Below are 20,702 nucleotides of genomic sequence, written 5' to 3' on the forward strand. Positions count from 1 at the left end.
ATAAAACTGATTTTATTCAATCTAAGTGCATATATAAAGATTTATGTTTGGCCTTTTTATGCAATGAATTCTTTCCCAAGAATCTATTTATAGAAGTTGAAAAAAATATATATTAACAAATTATTATACAAGAAACCTACCTTCTACTGATTATAAAATCCCAAACTAGTTGTTCTCTGTCAAGATGCCTGCAGATTTCACTTAAGATTATATACAAATCCAAATATGCACTTGACTAGCATTCTACAGACACTAATTTGAATACTTGGAGAAATCTTCCATCATATTTGATATTTTATGGTTGTTTTTTACCCTGAGTTATTTTTTTAGAAAAACTAATATACTTTGATTTTGTTGTATATTAACTATACCTCAGTTGTTTCACATCAACATTTGCTAGTTCCCACTGAGATGGTCTAGTAGAGAGACAGGCGAGAAGGGACACATACCTTCTGTTGGCCAGAAAGTCGTGCATCCTTTAGTGGGGAGGTCAGATTACTCTCACAAAAGAGGCCTGCTATAGCTGGGTAATAAAAGGAGAAATTTAAAAACATAAATCCAGGACAAGCATTAACAATGTCTGTGACCTTTACATACTACCCTGTGAAGGCTCAGAGTGAAGTGAGAGTGGAAAAAGTTGATTTCTCATCAATGTGTCACTTCAGGTTTGGACAGGAAATTCTCACATTTGGGCTATTCTCACATTTAGGTCACCACACACCTCCAGAAAATAGGAAAGTTTGGACTCCAGTTGAAAGGACAGATGGACCTCTAAGTGTGCTATTTATATTTTCAATTTTCAAATGCCTCTGAGAAATTATTTCCATATTCTGTAAGATCTGAGGAGACTGAGGTTTAACCACCCATGCAATTATCTTGCTTCCATCTCAATCAAATATAGTGCAAACTTAGAATACTTCAAGTTTTCTTTTAAAACTAGATTGCTAAATCTTGGCAGTACATATGCCTTTTCCTCACATCCATAATTACTTCATTTCCATTGTCATTAAAGAAGTTCTATGAATCATAATCCCATTTTCAATAAATATTTAAAGATAATTGTCCCAATTATTCTGAGAAATTACTGCTTTGCCAACCATAGCGTACCTGGCACAGAGTCCATTACTTTCAAAATACCATCTCTCTTTCTCTGCCTTAGTTCTTACATTCAGCTTTAATCTTATTAAATAAATGTTTTAATGTATAAATTTCCTCTGATAAAAATAAATTCCCCTTGAAAGGATAAATGTAAACAATATTAAATGCATCATCATGACATAGGTTGAGATATTAAATAACTACTCATCATATCAGATAACTCATCACTTCCCAGCTACTCACCTTCAAACTTTATATTCTCATCTTCCCTTCTCTTTTTGTTATAATGAAAGAAGTATTAGTACCTTTACTTTCTATCCACCCATTCCTACCTTTAGAGACTAAATGAGTCACCACAGGCATGTCTACTGTTGATCACCATCAGTTTGTTTTACTTTCCTAGTTTCTTCCCACTTCTGTTTTCTCCATATAATTCACTTTGTTAGTCCTTTACAACATGAAAAGTGTCAGTTCTTACCCCCAAACTGAACCATCTTCAAACTACTTGCAATCCAGCATTTTCCTGAGTGCTCAAACCAGAAACCTAGGATGAAATTGAGGCTGGGTCATAGAGGTTTGTGATGTGACTAAGATTGGAAGAAAACTATTGGCAATGTCAAGAGATGTCCAATATGCTGTCAGAGTAGGAAATGGAAACTCACTCCAGTATTCTTGCCTGGAGAATTCCATGGACAAAGGAGCCTGGTGGGCTACAGTCCATAGGGTCACAAAGAGTCAGACACAACTGAGCGACTAACACACACATCAAATCAGTTGTGAATTCATCCTCCAATCCTCAATCATGCCTAGTTGTATATATTTTACTAGGAATATTTATATCATAATATAAACCCAAGTCAAACTTTAAAGCTCAAGAAAAGGTAATTTTTAAACATATCTAACAAAACAGTGGGAAGGGGAGGAAAAGAAGACATAAGCCACAAGATGAATGGCACATGCAAATGAAAATGAGAGGAAAGCAGGTATAACAGTACTCAGATCAGATAAAATAGTCTTTAAAGCAAATTTCATAATGAAAGACAAAGGACACTATGGGATGATAAAGAGATCAATATAAGAAAATGATATTATACTTGTTAGCATATATCCACCCAATATATTTAGGAGGACCTAAATACATAAAACAAACACTAAAGACATAAAAATAATAATTGAAGGGAATACAATAATAGTAGGAGTTTTAAACACTGCACTGACATCACTGGACAGATCTTCTGGACATAAAATCAGTAAGGCAGCAGAGAATCTAAGTGACACAATAGAATTGATGGACTTAATTGATATCTACAGGACATTACATACAAAAAAACCCAGACTATCCTTTTAAGTGCACATGGAACATTTTCAAGGATAGACCACATACTAGGACATAAAATATGCCTTAAGAAATGTAAGGGGTAGAAATTATTTCACACATCTTTTCTGACCACAACTCTATGCAAATAGTAATAAAATGAGAAATAAAATAAAATGAAAAAAGAATGATTACATGGAAGCTAAAAACACAATACTAAAACCCAATGGGTCAGCAATGAAATGAAAGAAGAAAATCAGAAAATACCTAGAGACAAATGATGATGAAAAGACAACCTTATAAAACCTATGGAATTGAGCAAAAGCAATTCTAAAATGGAAGGTCATAGGGATACAGGACTTTCTCAAAGAAGAAAATCTCAAATATACAACCTAACCTACTACTTAAAAAAATTAGAAAAAGAGTAACAAACAGACCCAAAAGTCATCAGAAGGAAGGAAATAACAAGGATCAGAGAGGAAATAAATAAGAGATTAAAAACAATAGAGGAAATAAAAGAAAGATAAAATTTTTTTTGAGAATGTAAAGAAAATCAAGCCAAGTTCACCAAGAAGAAAAGAGAGCTCGAATTTTTTAAAAAAGTTAAAAAATAAAAATGAAAAATAACAACCAATACGAGAGAAATTTTTGAAAAATAAGAAAATACTATGAATCCTTATGTCAACAAACTGGACAACCTAGAAGAAATGAACAAGTTTCTAGAAACGTACAACCTTCCAAAGTGAGTCAAGAAAAAAAGATAATTTGAACAGAATGATCACTGGAAGTGAAATAGAATCTGTCATCTTAGAAAACTCCCTATGAGCAAAAGTTCAGGTCTGGATGGCTTCACGGGGAAATTTTACCAAATATACAAAGAAAAAAAATTTATATTAGTTCTTCTTGCACTATTCTCAAAGACTGAAAAGAAAGGAACACTCCTAAAGACATTCTAAGAAGCTACCAGCATCCTGATATCAAATCAGGCAAAGATACTACAAAAAAAAAAAAAGAAAGAAAAGAAAGAGAAAATTATTAAAGATCAGTATCCCTGATTAATGTAAATGGAAAATTCCTCACAAAATATTAGAAAAATGAATGCAGCAGTAAGTAAAGAGATCATATTCTATGATCAAATTAAATTCATTCCAGGGTCCCAAGAATGGTTCATCATATACAAATCAATTAACATGATACACCACAATAAAAAAAGACAACAAACACTAATCATCTCAATAGATGAAGAAAAAGTCTTTGATAAAATTCAGCATCCATTCATGATAAAAACTTTCACCAAAGTGGCAAAGGGGGAACATGTCTCAGCATAAACTTTTTATGTCAAATCCACAGTCAGTATAATGCTCAACAATGAAAAGCTGAAAACCATTCAGTTAAAATCTAGGACAAGGATGCCCATTCTCACCAATTCTATTCAATATAGTATTCAAAGTACTGCCGATAGCAGTCAGACAGGAAGAGAAAATAAATGGTATCTAAATTGGGAGCTTAGCAGGTGGTGCACAAGACATAGGTGAAGCAATTTTGCTTCTTGGGTTGGGAAGATCCCCTGGAAACAGCATGGCAAGTCATTTCCTAGGCAGGTTGATAAGAAGTCTAGGGCTCCCCAAGGAGAGAGGGGTCTGGAATTCTCAAAGAGGAAGAAAGGGCAAACTTTATTCCCCTCTACATTCCTTCAGTTCAGTTCAGTCACTCAGTCATGTCCGACTCTTTGCGACCCCATGAATCGCAGCACGCCAGGCCTCCCTGTCCATCACCAACTCCCAGAGTCTACTCAAACTCATGCCCATCGAGTCGGTGATGCCATCCAGCCATCTCATCCTCTGTCGTCCCCTTCTCCTCCTGCCTCCAGTGCCTCCCAGCATCAGGGTCTTTTCCAATGAGTCAACTCTTCAGATGAGGTGGCCAAAGTACCGGAGTTTCAGCTTCAGCATCAGTCCTTCCAATGAACACCCCGGACTGATCTCCTTTAGGGTGGACTGGTTGGATCTGCTTGCAGTCCAAGGGACTCTCAAGAGTCTTCTCCAACACTGCAGTTCAAAAGCATCAATTTTTTGGCACTCAGATTTCTCCACAGTCCAACTCTCACATCCATACATGACCGCAGGAAAAACCACAGCCTTGATGAGACAGACCGTTGTTGGCAAAGTGATGTCTCTGCTTTTTAATATGCTATCTAGGTTGGTCATAACTTTCTTCCCAAGGAGTAAGCGTCTTTTAATTTCATGGCTACAGTCATCATCTGCAGTGATTTTGGAGCCCCCAAAAATAAAGTCTGACACTGTTTCCCCATCTATTTCCCGTGAGGTGGTGGGACCAGATGCCATGATCTTAGTTTTCTGAATGTTAAGCTTTAAGCCAACTTTTTCACTCTCCTCTTTCACTTTCATCAAGAGGCTCTTTAGTTCCTCTTCACTTTCTGCCATAAGGGTGGTGTCATCTGCATATCTGAGGTTATTGATATTTTTCTCAGCAATCTTAATTCCGGATTGTGCTTCATCCAGCCCAGCATTTCTCATGATGTGCTCTGCATATAAGTTAAATAAGCAGGGTGACAATATACAGCCTTGACGTACTCTTTTTCCTATTTGGAACTAGTCTGTTGTTCCATGTCCAGTTCTAACTGTTGCTTCCTGACCTGCATACAGGTTTATCAAGAGGCAGGTCAGGTGGTCTGGTATTCTCATCTCTTTCAGAATTTTCCACAGTTTATTGTGATCCACACAGTCGAAGGATTTGGTGTAGTCAATAAAGCAGAAATAGATGTTTTTCTGGAACTCTTGCTTTTTTGATGATCCAGCGGATATTGGCAATTTGATCTCTGGTTCTTCTGCCTTTTCTAAAACCAACTTGAACATCTGGAAGTTCACAGTTCATGTATTGCTGAAGCCTGGCTTGGAGAATTTTGAGCATTACTTTGCTAATGTGTGAGATGAGTGCAACTGTGCAGTAGTTTGAGCATTCTTTAGGATTGCCTTTCTTAGGGATTGGAATGAAAGCTGACCTTTTCCAGTCCTGTGGCCACTGCTGAGTTTCCCAAATTTGCTGGCATATTGAGTGCAGAACCTTCACAGCATCATCTTTCAGGATTTGAAATAACTCAACTGGAATTCCATCACATCCACTAGCTTTGTTGGTAGTGATGCTTTCTAAGGCCTACTTGACTTCACATTCCAGGATGTCTGGCTCTAGGTGAGTGATCACACCATTGTGATTATCTGGGTCATGAAGAACTTTTTTGTACAGTTCTTCTGTGTATTCTTGCCACCTCTTCTTAATATCTTCTGCTTCTGTTAGATCCATACAATTTCTGTCCTTTACCGAACTCGTCTTTGCCTGAAATGTTCCCTTGGTATCTCTAATTTTCTTGAAGAGATCTCTAGTCTTTCCCATTCTGTTGTTTTCCTCTATTTCTTTGCATTGGTCGCTGAGGAAGGCTTTCTTATCTCTTCTGGCTGTTGTTTGGAACCCTGTATTCAAATGGGAATATCTTTCCTTTTCTCCTTTGCTTTTCACTTCTCTTCTTTTCACAGCTATTTGTAAGGCCTCCTCAGACAACCATTTTGCCTTTTTGCATTTCTTTTCCATGGGAATGCTCTTGATCCCTGTCTCCTGTACAATGTCATGAACCTCCGTCCATAGTTCATCAGGCTCTCTGTCTATCAGATCCAGTTCCTTAAATCTATTTCTTACTTCCACTGTATAGTCATAAGGGATTTGATTTAGGTCATACGTGAATAGTCTAGTGGTTTTCCCTACTTCAGTTTAAGTCTGAATTTGGCAATAAGGAGTTCATGATCTGAGCCACAATCAACTCCTGGTCTGTTTTTGCTGACTGTATAGAGCTTCTCTGTCTTTGGCTGCAAAGAATATAATCAATATGATTTTGGTGTTGACCATCTGGTGATGTCCACGTATAGAGTCTTCTCTTGTGTTGTTGGAAGAGGGTGTTTTCTATGACCAATGCGTTCTCTTGGGAAAATTCTATTAGACTTTACCCTGCTTCATTCCATACTCCAAGGCCAAATTTGCCTGTTACTCCAGGAGTTTCTTGACTTCCTACTTTTGCATTCTAGTCCCCTATAATGAAAAGGACATCATTTTTGGGTGTTAGTTCTAAAAGGTCTTGTAGGTCTTCATAGAACCGTTCAACTTCAGCTTCTTCAGCATTACTGGTTGGGGCATAGGCTTGGATTACCATTATATTGAATGATTTGCCTTGGAAACGAACAGAGATCATTCTGTCATTTTTGAGATTGTATCCAAGTACTGCATTTCGGACTCTTCTGTTGACCATGATGAGTACTCCATTTCTTCTAAGGGATTCCTGCCCACAGTAGTAGATATAATGGTCATCTGAGTTAAATTCACCCATTCCAGTCCATTTTAGTTCACTGATTCCTAGCATGTCGACATTCACTCTTGCCATCTCCTGTTTGACCACGTCCAATTTGTCTTGATTCATGGACCTAACATTCCAGGTTCCTATGCAATATTGCTCTTAACAATAATGTATCCTGCCTGAAGACAGTCTCTGGATTAAACCTTCTGGCTAGTCCTGTTATCTTAAAATGTAAATTATGGCAGTAGGTCTGGTGAGGCCTTTACAACCTCCAGACATTCTTTGGATTCATTGAAGAGTATGTAACTCCATTGCTAACACTAGCAAGGGGGTACTCTTTCTATCCCCTTCTGATGTCTATGTCAGAAGCTTTCTCTATCTCCTTTATACTTTAATAAAACTTTATTACATGAAAGCTCTGAGTGATCAAGCCTCATCTCTGGCCCCAGATTGAATTCTTCTCCAGAGGCCAAGAATCCTGGCGTCTTTTTGAGGTTCAGCAACAACCTTTCATCTTGGAGGCTCATTTGGGATTCTTCAGTACAAGGTAAGGATGCTTGGAGCTCTAGTGCTTTGTTCTCCTAGCAAACACATTTTCTGCTGTACATTACTAACTCTATGGTGTGCTTGCGTGAATGAATGAAATGCCCTGCAGGAAGCAAGTGAGGAGCCTTGCTCTGCGATTCCGCAGTGACCTCATACGGCTTATGGCAGAAACCTGTTGGGGGTGTATACCGACCTGCCAATGCCAAGAGGCACCCAATGGCTCCTTTGGGGACCGACCAGAAATGGGCAAAGTGTGTGGACCAAACTCTCCTTTCTCGGTCATACTTTTTGGTCTCTTTGACCATTTCATAACTACTTGGAAATTAGAAGTACTAACCTGATCTGTCGGATCATAGACTTTCAAGGGACTTGTGATCTATGCTGTTACTGTGTACTATGACTTAGATCCCAAATTTGGATTGGTAGTCAGGAAGCACCTAGCCTCACTAGGAATTGAAAGTTCAGAAGTTAGATGGAACTTTAGCTCCAAGAGCATCTCTGAGGTTAAAAGTTACTCAGATTGGAACTACAGTGTTTTATTTTTATTTTATTTTTTTTCCCCCTTTGGTAATACTGGCTCTTAGTGGATGAGAGGAGACTCTTATACTGGTGTGGTGATGCTTGGAAGGAACATCTCAGTTTTATGTTAGTATCGGTCTTACTGTGCTCAGGAGTATACTCAGGGTTGTGCACAAGCACTCAGGTGACAAATGTTTCCCCCAGCAGTCTTAGCCTGGGCGACATTCCAGAAGGTTACTCTGATCACACCCGGGTGGCATCAAAGGCAAGTAAGGTTTTAATGGTGAGGAGCTGGACGTCAGTCAGGGATGCCATCAGGTCTACCCCTGGCGCATCTCCACCCCGTCTCAGTGGTAGAACCAGGAGAGATGTGCCAGTAAGGGACAAAGTCCGACCAGGAAAGAAAAGCTTTGGTGTAATGTCTGTCTACACCCCCATCTAGAGCAGGGAGGGATGCCTCCGGTAGAAAGAGGGCGCTGGTTGCTTTTTTTCTCTCTTACAGATGGGAGCTAACAATTCCAGCCTCAGTCCTTTGAACTGTATCCTGAAAAACTGGGATAGATTTGATCACCAGGGCTTAAAGAAGACACACCTGGTCTTCCTATATGATACTGCATGGCCACGGTATCCATTGGAGGATGGCAAATTGTGGCTGGTTGGAGGGTCTCTTAAGTATAATACTGTTTTTCAATTAGACCAGTTCTGTAGAAAACAAGGGAAATGGGTAGAAGTAGCATATGTGTTGCCCTTTTTCTCTCTGCAAAATATGCCAGACTTGCGTCCTAAGGGTATAGATTTGGGTGTGACTCCTTCAGCTCCCTCCTGTCCTCCTACTTTGCTAAATGAGATGGAGGACAGGAGACAAAGAGATAAAGAAAAGCAGGTTTCTCCAATCTATCCTGGGGATCATATGTGCAGAGCAGCCAGAGAGACTAAGGAACAGCCACACAAGCTGTTGCCTCTTCATGAAGCACCCATTGGGAGAAAGTCTATGAGAGTTAATAAACTTTTTTCTTATCATGAAATACAAAGAATCAAGGAAGATCTGGGAGACTATTTAGAGGACCCAGAAAAGTGCTTTTAAAGGTGTTACTCTGCTTTATGACCTTACTTGGAAGGATGTGATGTATATCTTGGGACAAACACTGACTCCTGACTCAAAAACTCGAGTTTTGGGGAAAGTGTTGCTTATGGAGATGAATGGCTTGGTAATAAATCAGTAGGAAAGAGGGGGGACAAGATAACCACCCTCCCCACTGGGAATCAGGTGGTCACAATTACAGAACCAGATTGGGACTACAACACAGCTAAAGGAAGATGGGATCAGAGTCATTTTGTCAGATATATTCTTGAAAGACTCAGGCAGGCACATGCTAAGCCTCTAAACTATGGCAAATGGGCAACATAGAACAGGAGGAGAAGGAAGCTCCTGGTAAATTCCTAGATAGACTGAGAGAAGCCCTTCGCAGATTCACTGAGATTGATCCCGAAAGTGAAGAGGGAAAAGTGATCTTAAAGGATAGATTTCCCACTCAGTCGGCTCCAGATACCCGCTGTAAAAGGGTGTATGGATCAAATCAGTCTTTAGATAATCCGTTACAACTGTCTCAGACAGTCTATTATGGTAAGGAATATGAGGAAAAGAAAGAAAGGCAGAAAAGGACAAAGGAACAGGCGAAAGCTCTCTCAATGGCTATGAGAACCATTCTTAAACAGCCTGAGAAAAATGCCCAGAGGGACCCAGGTGAAAAGAGATGGGTTTGCTATTACTGTGGAAACCTCAAGCAGGATTGCCCTCAGGCATCTAAGCCGCCCCCGGCTCCATGTCTGATCTGCAAAGGACCATACTGGAAGAGAGACTGCCCCTAGAGGTGTAGGCTTCAGGGGTCGGACTCTCAAGACAATCAGGACTGAAGGTGCCCAGGGGTCCCCACACAAGCTCCTGTCCTAATTACACCTGAGGAACCCCGGGTATTAATAACTGTGGGGGGGCCTATCCATCAATTTCCTTTTAGATACTGGGGCAACTTACTCTGTGCTTACTGAAGCCCCTGGCTCACTTTCTTCCTGATTCGCTTCCGTAATGAGACTGTCTGGCTGAGCCAAAAGGTATTACTTCAGTTTTTCTGTAAGCTGTGATTTCTTCTGTGCTATTTTCACACGAGTTTCTGATTGTGCCAGAGTCTCCCTCATCCCTTTTGGGGAGGGATATACTGAGCAAGGTCCATGCCTCTGTTTTCATGAATATAGAGCCTTCCTTTTCTCTCCCTTTTATTGAACAAAATGTAAATCCTAGAGTACGGTCTGATGGAAAATCTGTGAGTCAAGCACAAAATGATATTTCTATAGTTGTCAAGCTCAAAGACCCATACTTATTTCCACATAAGAAGCAGAATCCACTGAAACCTGAGGTTAAGGAAGGGTTAAAATCCATTATTGAAAATTTAAAGTAGCAGGGACTGTTAATTCCCTGTAACACTCCTATTTTGGGTATAAAGAAATCAAATGGCAAATGGAGACTAGTTCAAGATTTACAAATAATAAATAAGGTTGTAGTTCCTTTACACCCCGTAGTGCCTAATCTTTACACTCTACTGTCTGAAATTCCTGAACGAGCCAAATATTTCTCAGTAATTGATTTGAAAGATGCCTTCTATTCAGTGCCTTTGGCGGAGGGAAGTCAATTTCTATTTGCCTCTGAGGACCCTACGCAGCCAGCTTCTCAGTTAACCTGGACAGTTTTGTGCCAGAAATTTTGTGACAGTCCTCACTAATTTGGACAAAGTTTGTCACGGAATCTACAAAACTTTAATAGCTCCGAAGCGGTGGTGTTACAATATGCAGATGATATTTTGCTCTGTGCTGAGACAGAGGAAGCTTGTTCACGAGCCTCAGAAGATTTCTTAAACTTTCTGGCAGGCTTCGGCTACAGGGCATCAAGAGAAAAGGCTCAGCTTTGTCAACAATCTGTTAGATATCTGGGCCTAATTATATCGGAAGGGACTGGGGCCATAGGCCCCGAGAGAATCAAACCTATACTAAATCAGCAACCCATTCCAGTATTTTTACCCGGAGAACCCCATGGAAAAAGGAGCCTGGCAGGCTACAGCTCATAGGATTGCAAAGTTGGACACAACTGAAGCAACTGGGCGCACATATATTCAAACTGGAAAGGAAGAGGAAAAATGTCATTATATGCAGATGACATGACACTATATATAGAAAACCCTAATGACTGCACACAAAACCCACTAGAACTAATAAATTCAGCAAAGTAGGAGGATGAAAAATTAACATAGAAATCTGTTGCATTTCTTTACACTAACAATGAACTATCAGAAAGGGAAAGTAAAAATGATTCTGCTTTAAATGCATCAAAAAATACCAAAGAATAAATATAACCATGGATGTGAAAGATCTAAAGGCTGAGAACTGTAAAATATTGATAAAAGAAACATGATTTATAGAAGTGGAAAGGTGTTCTTGTATTGGAAGAATTAATACTGTTAAAACGGCCATACTACCCCAAAGCAATCTACAGATTTAATGCAATTCCTGTCAAATTACCCATGACATTTTTCACAAAATTATAGCAAATAATTCTAAAATTTGTATGGAACCAGGAAAGATCCAGTAATCCAGAGGAAAAAGAACAAATCTAGAGATAGATCCTTCTCAGGACTCAAACAATACTACAAAGCTACAGTAATTAGTGTGATACTGGCACAAAAGAAGATATAAGGATGAATGGAGATATATATGAAGGAGAGAACATGGAAACAAACCCTCAAACCTACAGTTAATTAATCTTTCACAAAGGGGGCAAGAGTAAACAACAGAGAAAAAGTCTCTTCAGCAAGTGGCATTGGGAATCCGGACTTCTGAACGTAAATCAATGAAGTTAAAAAACACTCCCCTTGAACCATTTGTTGTGTTGTTCAGTCATTCAGTCATATTCAACTCTTTCCAACCCCATGTACTGCAGCATGCCAGACTTTCCTGTCCTTCAGCATCCCTTGGAGCTTTCCCAAATTCATGTTCATTGAGCCAGTGATGCCATCCAACTATCTCATCCTCTGTCGTCCCCTTCTCCTCCTGCCTTCAATCTTTCCCAGCATCAGGGTCTTTTCATATAAGTCAGTTCTTTGTATTAGGCAGCCAAAGTATCGGAGCTTCAGTTTCAGCATCAGTCCTTCCAATGAATATTCATGATTGATTTCCTTTAGGATTGACTGACTTGCTCTCCTCGCAGTCCAAGGGACTCTCAAGAGTCTTATCCAACACCACAGTTAAAAAACATAAATTCTTCAGTGCTCAACTTTCTTTATAGTCCAACTCTCACATCCGTATGTGACTACTGGAAAAACCATAGCTTTGACCAGACACACCTTTGTTGGTAAAGTAATGTCTCTGCTTTTCAATATGCTGTCTAGGTTGGTCATAAGATAAGAAAGCCTTCCTTAATGAACAGTGCAAAGAAATAGAAGAAAATAATAGATCTCTTTCTTGAGATCTCTTCAAGAAAATTAGAGATACCAAAGGAACATTTCATACAAAGATGGGCACAATAAAGGACAGAAATGGTGTGGACCTAACAGAAGCAGGAGATATTAAGAGGTGGCAATCCCAAAGAAAGGCAATGCCAAAGAATGCTCAAACTACTGCACAATTGCACTCATCTCACACGCTAGTAAAGTAATGCTTAAAATTCTCCAAGCCAGGCTTCAACAGTACGTGAACTGTGAATTTCCAGATGTTCAGCTGGATTTAGAGACAGCAGAGGAACCAGAGATCAAATTGCCAACATCTGCTGGATCATCAAAAAAGCAAGAGTTCCAGAAAAACATCTATTTCTGCTTTATTGGCTATGCCAAAGCCTTTGACTGTGTGGATCACCATAAACTGTGGAAAATTCTGAAAGAGATGGGAATATCAGACCACCTGACCTGCCTCTTGAGAAACCTGTATGCAGGTCAGGAAGCAATAGTTAGAACTGGACATGGAACAACAGACTGGTTCCAAATAGAAAAAGGAGTACATCAAGATTGTATATTGTCACCCTACTTATTTAACTTATATGCAGAGTACATCATGATAAATGCTGGGCTGGAGGAAGCACAAGCTGGAATCAAGATTGCCGGGAGAAATATCAATAACCTCAAACACCACCATATGACACCACCCTTGTGGCAGAAAGAGAAGAAGATTTAAAGAGCCTATTGAAGAAAGTTAAAGAGGAGAGTGAAAAAGTTGGCTTAAAACTCAAAAATCAGAAAACTAAGATCATGGCACCTGGTCCCATCACTTCATGACAAACAGATGGGGAAACAGTGACAGACTTTATTTTTTGGGGCCCAAAATCAGTGCAGATGGTGACTGCAGCCATGAAATTTTAATTTCATGTGTCCTTTAAGACACTTACTCCTTGAAAGAAAAGTTATGACCAACCTAGACAGCATATTAAAAGGCAGAGACATTACTTTGCCAACAAAGGTCTGTCTAGTCAAAGCTATGGTTTTTAAGTAATCTTGTATGGATGTGAGAGCTGGACTATAAGGAAAGGTGAATGCTGATGAATTGATGCTTATGAACTGTGGTGTTGAAGAAGACTCTTGAGAGTCCCTTGGATTGCAAGGAGATTGAACCAGTCCATCCTAAAGGAAATCAATCCTGAATATTCATTGGAAGGACTGACGCTGAAGCTGAAACTCCAACACTTTGGCTGCCCATTGAGGAGAAGTGACTCATTTGAAAAGACCCTGATGCTGTGAATGATTGAAGGTGGGAGAAGGGCACAACAGAGGATGAGATGGTTGGGTGGCATCACGGACTCAATGGACATGAGTTTGAGTAAGCTCTGGGAGTTGGTGATGGACAGAGAGGCCTGGTGTGCTGCATTCCATGGAGTCACAAAGAGTCAGACACGACTGAGTGACTGAACTGAGGTTGATCATAGTTTTTCTTCCAAGGAGCAAGTATCTTTTAATTTCATGGCTACAGTTCACCATCTGCAGTGATTTTGAGCCCAAGAAAAAAAACTGTCACTATTCCCATTGTTTCCTCATCTATTTGCCATGAAGTGATGGGACTGGATGCCATGATCTTAATTTTTTGAATGTTGAGTTTTAAGCCAGCTGTTTTACTCTCCTCTTTCACTTTCATCAAGAGGCTCTTTAGTTCCTCTTCACCTTCTTCCATAAGGGTAGTGTCATCCACATATCTGTGGTTATTGATATTTCTCCTAGCAATCTTGATTCCAGCTTATGCTTCCTCCAATCTGACATCTCACATGATGTACTCTGCATATAAGTTAAATAAGCAGGGTGACAGTAAAAAGTCTTGATGTACTCCTTTCCCTATCTGGAACCTGTCTGTTGTTCCATGTCCAGTTCTAACCATTTCTTCCTAACCTACATACAGATTTTTCAGGAGACAGGCCAGGTGGTCTGGTATTCCCATCTCCTGAAGAATTTTCCACAGTTTATTGTGATCCACAGTCAAAGGCTTTGGCATAGTCTATAAAGCAGAAATAGATATTTTCCTGGAACTCTCTTGCTTTTTCAATGATCCAATGGATGTTGGTAATTTGATCTCTGGTACCTCTGCCTTTTCTAACTCCTGCTTGAATATCTGGAAGTTTATGGTTCACGTACTGTTGAAGCCTGGCTTGGAGAATTTTGAGCATTACTTTCCTAGTGTGCAATTGTGTGGTAGTTTGAACATTTCTGGCATTGCCTTTCTTTGGGATTGAAATGAAAACTGACCTTTTCCAGCCCTGTGGTCACTGCTGAATTTTCCAAATTTGCTGGCATATTGAGTTGAGCACTTTCCCAGCACCATCTTTTTTTTTTTTATCTTAATTAATTAATTAATTAATTTATTTATTTTTTGTCATACATTGATATGAATCAGCCATAGATTTACACGTATTCCCCATCCCAATCCCCCCTCCCACCTCCCTCTCCACCCGATTCCTCTGGGTCTTCCCAGTGCACCAGGCCCGAGCACTTGTCTCATGCATCCCACCTGGGCTGGTGATCTGTTTCACCATAGATAGTATACATCCAGCACCATCTTTTAGGATTTGAAATAGCTCAACTAGAATTCCATCAGCTCCATTAGCTTTGTTTGTAGTGATGCTTCCTAAGGCCCACTTGACTTTGCCTTCCAGGCTGTCTGGGGTATGTTTAGGGGTATAGGGAGTATGAATTGGGACATGAAGTATCTAGTACAGTCATCTAGGTGAGAGATGATAGTGGCTTGATGAGCAATGATGAACATTAAGGAGAAGGGGATGACAGAGGATGAGATAGTTGGATGGACATGAGTTAGCGTAAACTTCAGGAGTTGGCAATGGACAGGGAGGCCTGGTGTGCTGCAGTCCATGGGGTTGCAAGAGTCAGACACAGCTGAGCAACTGAATTGAACTGAACTGATGAACATTGGTTGAGTTGGTCTGCTGACAGATTCCAAACGTATTTAAAGATGTTTGAGTCAGAGATGTCAGGGATGCTTCCAAGGTTTTTGGTCAGTAATTGTAAGAATATTTGCCATTGACTCTGATGGGGCATATTTGGAATTTGGTTTTAGATATGTTAGATAAACGTATTAAACATTTAGCTATCCACAAGATATCACATGATGGTTTTTGTACATGGTTATGAAGTTCAAATGAGAGGTCTGTGCTGGGGATGCAAGTGTAGCATGAATCATTGCAGAGACGTTGTCAATACTATGAAGCTGCGAGTGACCTTCAGGAAATCTAAACCTGAACTTTTTCAAAATGTTTAAGATAATGGGGAGAAGAGGATGATGAGGAGAAACTACTAGGAAGAGTGGTGAAAGAGACATAAGGAAAACAGTGAGGCAGGTAGGATCATGGGATACCTTAAATAGAAGTGCTACTGAGATCATTAGCAGAATTTGAAAGTTTGGTGACTTCACACAGATAATCTTGTTATTTAAAAGTATTGCTCACTATTGGTTAGATTCAGGAACATTTACAGAAAGTTAAAATTAAGCAACATTTTCTCCTACATATTGCAGCCTCCTCCCCCTAAAATGTAAAATCTATGTTCCCTAATCTCATTGCTCAATTTCACAGAATTTTAGTACATTCTTTGGTATGAAATTTTTTAAAAAAGTGTTAGTTGCTCAGTCATTTCTGACACTTTGTGACCCCATGGACTGTAGCCCACCAGGATCCTCTGTCCTTGGGATTCTCCAAGCAAGAATACTGAAGGAGGTAGCCATTCCCTTCTCCAGGGTATCTTCTTAACTCAGGGATGGAACTCAAGTCTCCTGCATTACAGGCAGATTCTTTACCAGGGAAAGAATTTCAACTACTAGGGAAGCCCAAAAGTCCTAAAGGTCAGTAGGAAAAAATTTTACTCTCATTTTAGTTATTTATGTAAAATTTTATTGAAGTATAGTTGACATACAATAAGTTTCAGGTGTACAACATAGTGACCATGTCTATTTGTCTCCTCGTTGTGCTTAAATTAACTCTCTGTGCTTGTGACAAGTCACTCAGTCATATCCAACTCTGCAACCCCCTGGACTGTAGTCTGCCAGACTTCTCTGTCAAGGCACTTTCCAGTCAAGAATATTGGAGCCAGTAGCCATTTCCCACTCCAGGGAATCTTCCCAACTTAGATATTAAACTCATGTCTCTTGCTTCTCCTACTTGGCCGGCGGATTCTTTATCACTGAACCACCTGGGAAGGAGCAACAGGAATGCTGCCAACCAGCGCTGGTTTAGTTAGGTGGATGAAGAGTTAAAAAAAAAAAAAGAGTATCAGCCACCAGTGTTTCCATCCCCATGGAAAGTTCTACCAAATCTCTGCCCCTTTAGCACAGGCCCTAAAATTACTCAATTAATTTTTTTCTTGTATGACTCTGGTATTTTTCAAGCTTCTGCTGCTGTTCTGGGATCAGAGCAAGTCCTTCAAAACTAGAGTCTCAGTCTCCTACTGAACTCTGGCTCCCTGGGATGTAAAAACCCCACTAGTTTTCAAAGCCAGACATTATGGGGCCTCATCTTCCTAGCGCAGGTCCCCTGGTCTGGGGACCCCAGCGAAGGGCCAGAACCCTTGCTTTTCAGGGGTGAATTCTGCAGTTGCGCTCACAGCTCATGGCACTGGGAATGCAGGTTCTGAATCACTATATATCTATGCATTGCCTGTTTTAAATTTTAATTTATTTTTGGCTGTGCTGGGTCTTCATTGCTGCATGAGGATTTTCTCTAGTTGTGGCGAGTGGGGGCTACCCTCTAGTTGTGATGCACAGGCTTCTCATTGCAGTGGCTTCTCTTGTTGCAAAGTATGGGCTCTGGAGCACAGGCTCAACAGTTGTGGTGCACACGCTTAGTTACTCCATGGCATGTGTGATCTTCCTGTATGAGAGATCGAACCCATGTCTCCTGGATTTGCAGGCAGATTCATTACCAATGAGCCACCAGGAAAGCCCATATGCAGTGTCTTTATATCCTTAGTTATGGAAAATCTGCTCTATTGGTCTTTAACTCATTCTCAGAGATCGTTGTTCTACATACGGTTGTAGTTTTAGTTTGTCTGTGGAAGGAAATGAGCTCAAGATCTCCAACTCAGCTATCTTGCTTTCAAAACATACACTCTTGGGACTTCCCTGGCAGTCCAGGTAGAAACTTAGCCTTCCAGTTCAATTCCTGGTTGAGGAACTAAGATCCCACAGGCCTCATGGCCAAAAAACCAAAACATTAAAAAAAAAAAAAAAAAAGAAACAATATTGTAACAAATCCAATGTAAACTTTAAAAATGACCAAACTAAAAAAAATTAAAAATATACATTCATTTTTAATGCATATAAGCACTTTCTGCACTCAAAATGAGGCTAGTATAGTAGAAAATTGCTCTCAGCACATATTCTGAATAATAGGAAACTGGAAATGTTTTTATATCTAGTTACAATTGGCAATACTTATTTTAGTTTTATTTGTAAGTTACACTTTACAATTTTATTGTTGTATGTCTGTCACAAGATTTGCATCTGAACATTGAAATAATTACACACATATGTTTTAAATTTGTGATAATCAAATTTTTCCTAGAGAATGACTATCTAAAATAAACATATTTTCTGTTGTAGGAATTTCCAACAGAATTCACCTGATGGAAAATGTGGACACCTCAAGTCAGTGAGTATTATTTCTGATGTTTGTATTAGATAGCTTCATTACATTTGTGAAAAGAAGTTTATTTGCCCTGATAACTAAAAGAATTATTGTGTTCAAAGTCGATATTTTAATTCTTTAATAGATATTATGGAAAAAACTTAGGATTTTTGTTCAAATTACTCAACTACACATGATTTATGAAGGATTATGATCTCTCAAACATTCTTGAAGGATAAAACAATAAGTTTTATATGTAATGAAATCAAAAGTCAAAAAAATAAATTTAGTTTTTAAAAATTTCAAGAACCAATAAATAAGAAAACATCAAACAAATTCATTTAATGTAGTAGATATTTTAAAATTATCTATGTAAGTCATTTTAAATGTATTTGAGAAGGTTTGAAATTGATACTTTCATAATGTTCAAAATATGAAAGGTGTGAAATAATGAACAAAGTCTTTTATTTTTCCTAATTTCTTTCTCAGAACAAATATTATATTTGTCTAGATGTTATTCCAGAGATATTGTAGGAACATAAAATTATATACATGCTATATGCTAAATCAAATGTTATGTAATCATGGAACAACAGACTGGTTTCAAATAGGAAAAAGAGTACATCAAGACTGTATATTGTCACCCTGCTTATTTAACTTATATGCAAAGTACATCATGAGAAATGCTGAGCTGGAAGAAACACAAGCTGGAATCAAGATTGCTGGGAGAAATATCAATAACCTCAGATATGCAGATGATATCACCCTTATGGCAGAAAGTGAGGAAGAACTAAAGAGCCTCTTGATGAAAGTGAAAGATGAGAGTGAAAAAGTTGGCTTAAAGCTTAACATTCAGAAAACTAAGATCATGGCATCTGGTCCCATCACTTCATGGCAAATAGATGGGGAAACAGTGGCTGACTTTATTTTTCTGGGCTTCAAAATCACTGTGGATGGTGATTGCAACCGTGAAATTAAAAGACATTTACTCTTTCAAAGGAAAGTTATGACAAACCTAGACAGCATATTGAAAAACAGAGACATTACTTTGTCAACAAACATCCATCCAGTCAAGGCCATGGTTTTTCCAGTGGTCATGTATGGATGTGAGAGTTGGGCTATAAAGAAAGCTGAGCGTAGAAGAATTGATGCTTTTGAACTGTGATGTTGGAGAAGGCTCTTGAGAGTCCCTTGGACTGCAAGGAGATCCAGTCAGTCCATCCTAAAGGAGATCAGTCCTGGGTGTTCATTGAAAGTACTGATGTTGAAGCTGAAACTCCAGTACTTTGGCCACCTGATGTGAAGAGCTGACTCATTGGAAAAGACCCTGATGCTGGGAAAGGTTGAGGGCAGGAGGAAAGGAGACGATGGAGGATGAGATGGTTGGATGGCATCACCAACTCAATGGACATGGATTTAGGTGAACTCCAGGAGTTGGTGATGGACAGGGAGGCCTGGCGTGCTGTGGTTCATGGGGTCACAAAGAGTCGGACACGACTGAGCGACTGAACTGAACTCAATTATAAACAATAGTCCTGCTTCTTTGTTTTTTTATTTAAGTAACTTTATTGCAAATTGTTCCATGTCAGCATATAAACAGCTATCTCACTTTTTGTAAACAATTGCAAGTATTATGATAAAATTTAACTGCTTACTTGATAAAATATTCTCAGAGAAATGTTAACTTGTCTCATTGTGATTATATATTTTTTCTTTTCCCTTTTATTCCTTCTGATGTTTGCTTTATATATCTTTGTTTTTTTGCTGTTAAGGTAGCTAATAGTTTATGACCTATCTTCTTTGTGAATTGTACCTTTTATCATTAAAAATATTTATCTTTGTTTCATTTAAAATGAATTACTTCTAAAAAATTTAACTGCTTATTTCAATGAATATTTAGTTTCATCCCAGAATTTGGTAATTATAGAAAAAAATTCTCCACTATAGCATGACATACCGTATTATTTGCCATAGAGTATATCCATAATATAAATCTCCTGCAGTGCAATTTCTGTATCCAAAAAATATGTAAATTAAGCTTTGATAGATGTTTAATGTTTAATAGAGCTTGTGCACTTACTATCCCCAAATAGCATCATTCAAAAGTGTCTGATTCCCTATTCTTTACCAACAAAGTGTGTTACAAATTTGTTTGATTTTGACAATAAAGCCTTTACCAATGGAAACAGTTGTCGTGAGTCATTTAAATTTACAATTTCCTATTATTTGTGAGATCAAGCATCTCTTTTTGGTATTTCTTTTATTTAAACTATCTGTTCATGTCATTGTAGATTAATAACACAAATACAATTTTGAGCAAAAAATAAGACACAAAGTAGTTTTTTCTATAAAATTCCATTTATTTATACATAACTGTAATCTCTGCTGTTATAAATTAGGACAGAATTTATTTTAGAGGGGATTTATTCCTAGAAGGTATAATAATGGGAATGAATAATAGTTACCATGGTTAGAAATCATTCCTAGAGACAAAGTCCAAGAGGCATTTCTCAAGTGCTTGTGATATTGTTTACCACAATTGACCAGGGGATGTTTGCAGACACTAACACCTGTGGTTGGTGATTTGTTACCGGTAATTGAACACTGAAACATCTTCAGTCACTAAAGTTTCAGTAACAAAAAGACGTATCAATATGTTTCTGGTCAAAACCTTGTTAATTATCTGGTGCTGATTACTTGGATGTTGTATTTGT

Source organism: Cervus canadensis, chromosome 21, assembly GCF_019320065.1.
Source record: "Cervus canadensis isolate Bull #8, Minnesota chromosome 21, ASM1932006v1, whole genome shotgun sequence".
Classification (NCBI taxonomy): domain Eukaryota; kingdom Metazoa; phylum Chordata; class Mammalia; order Artiodactyla; family Cervidae; genus Cervus; species Cervus canadensis.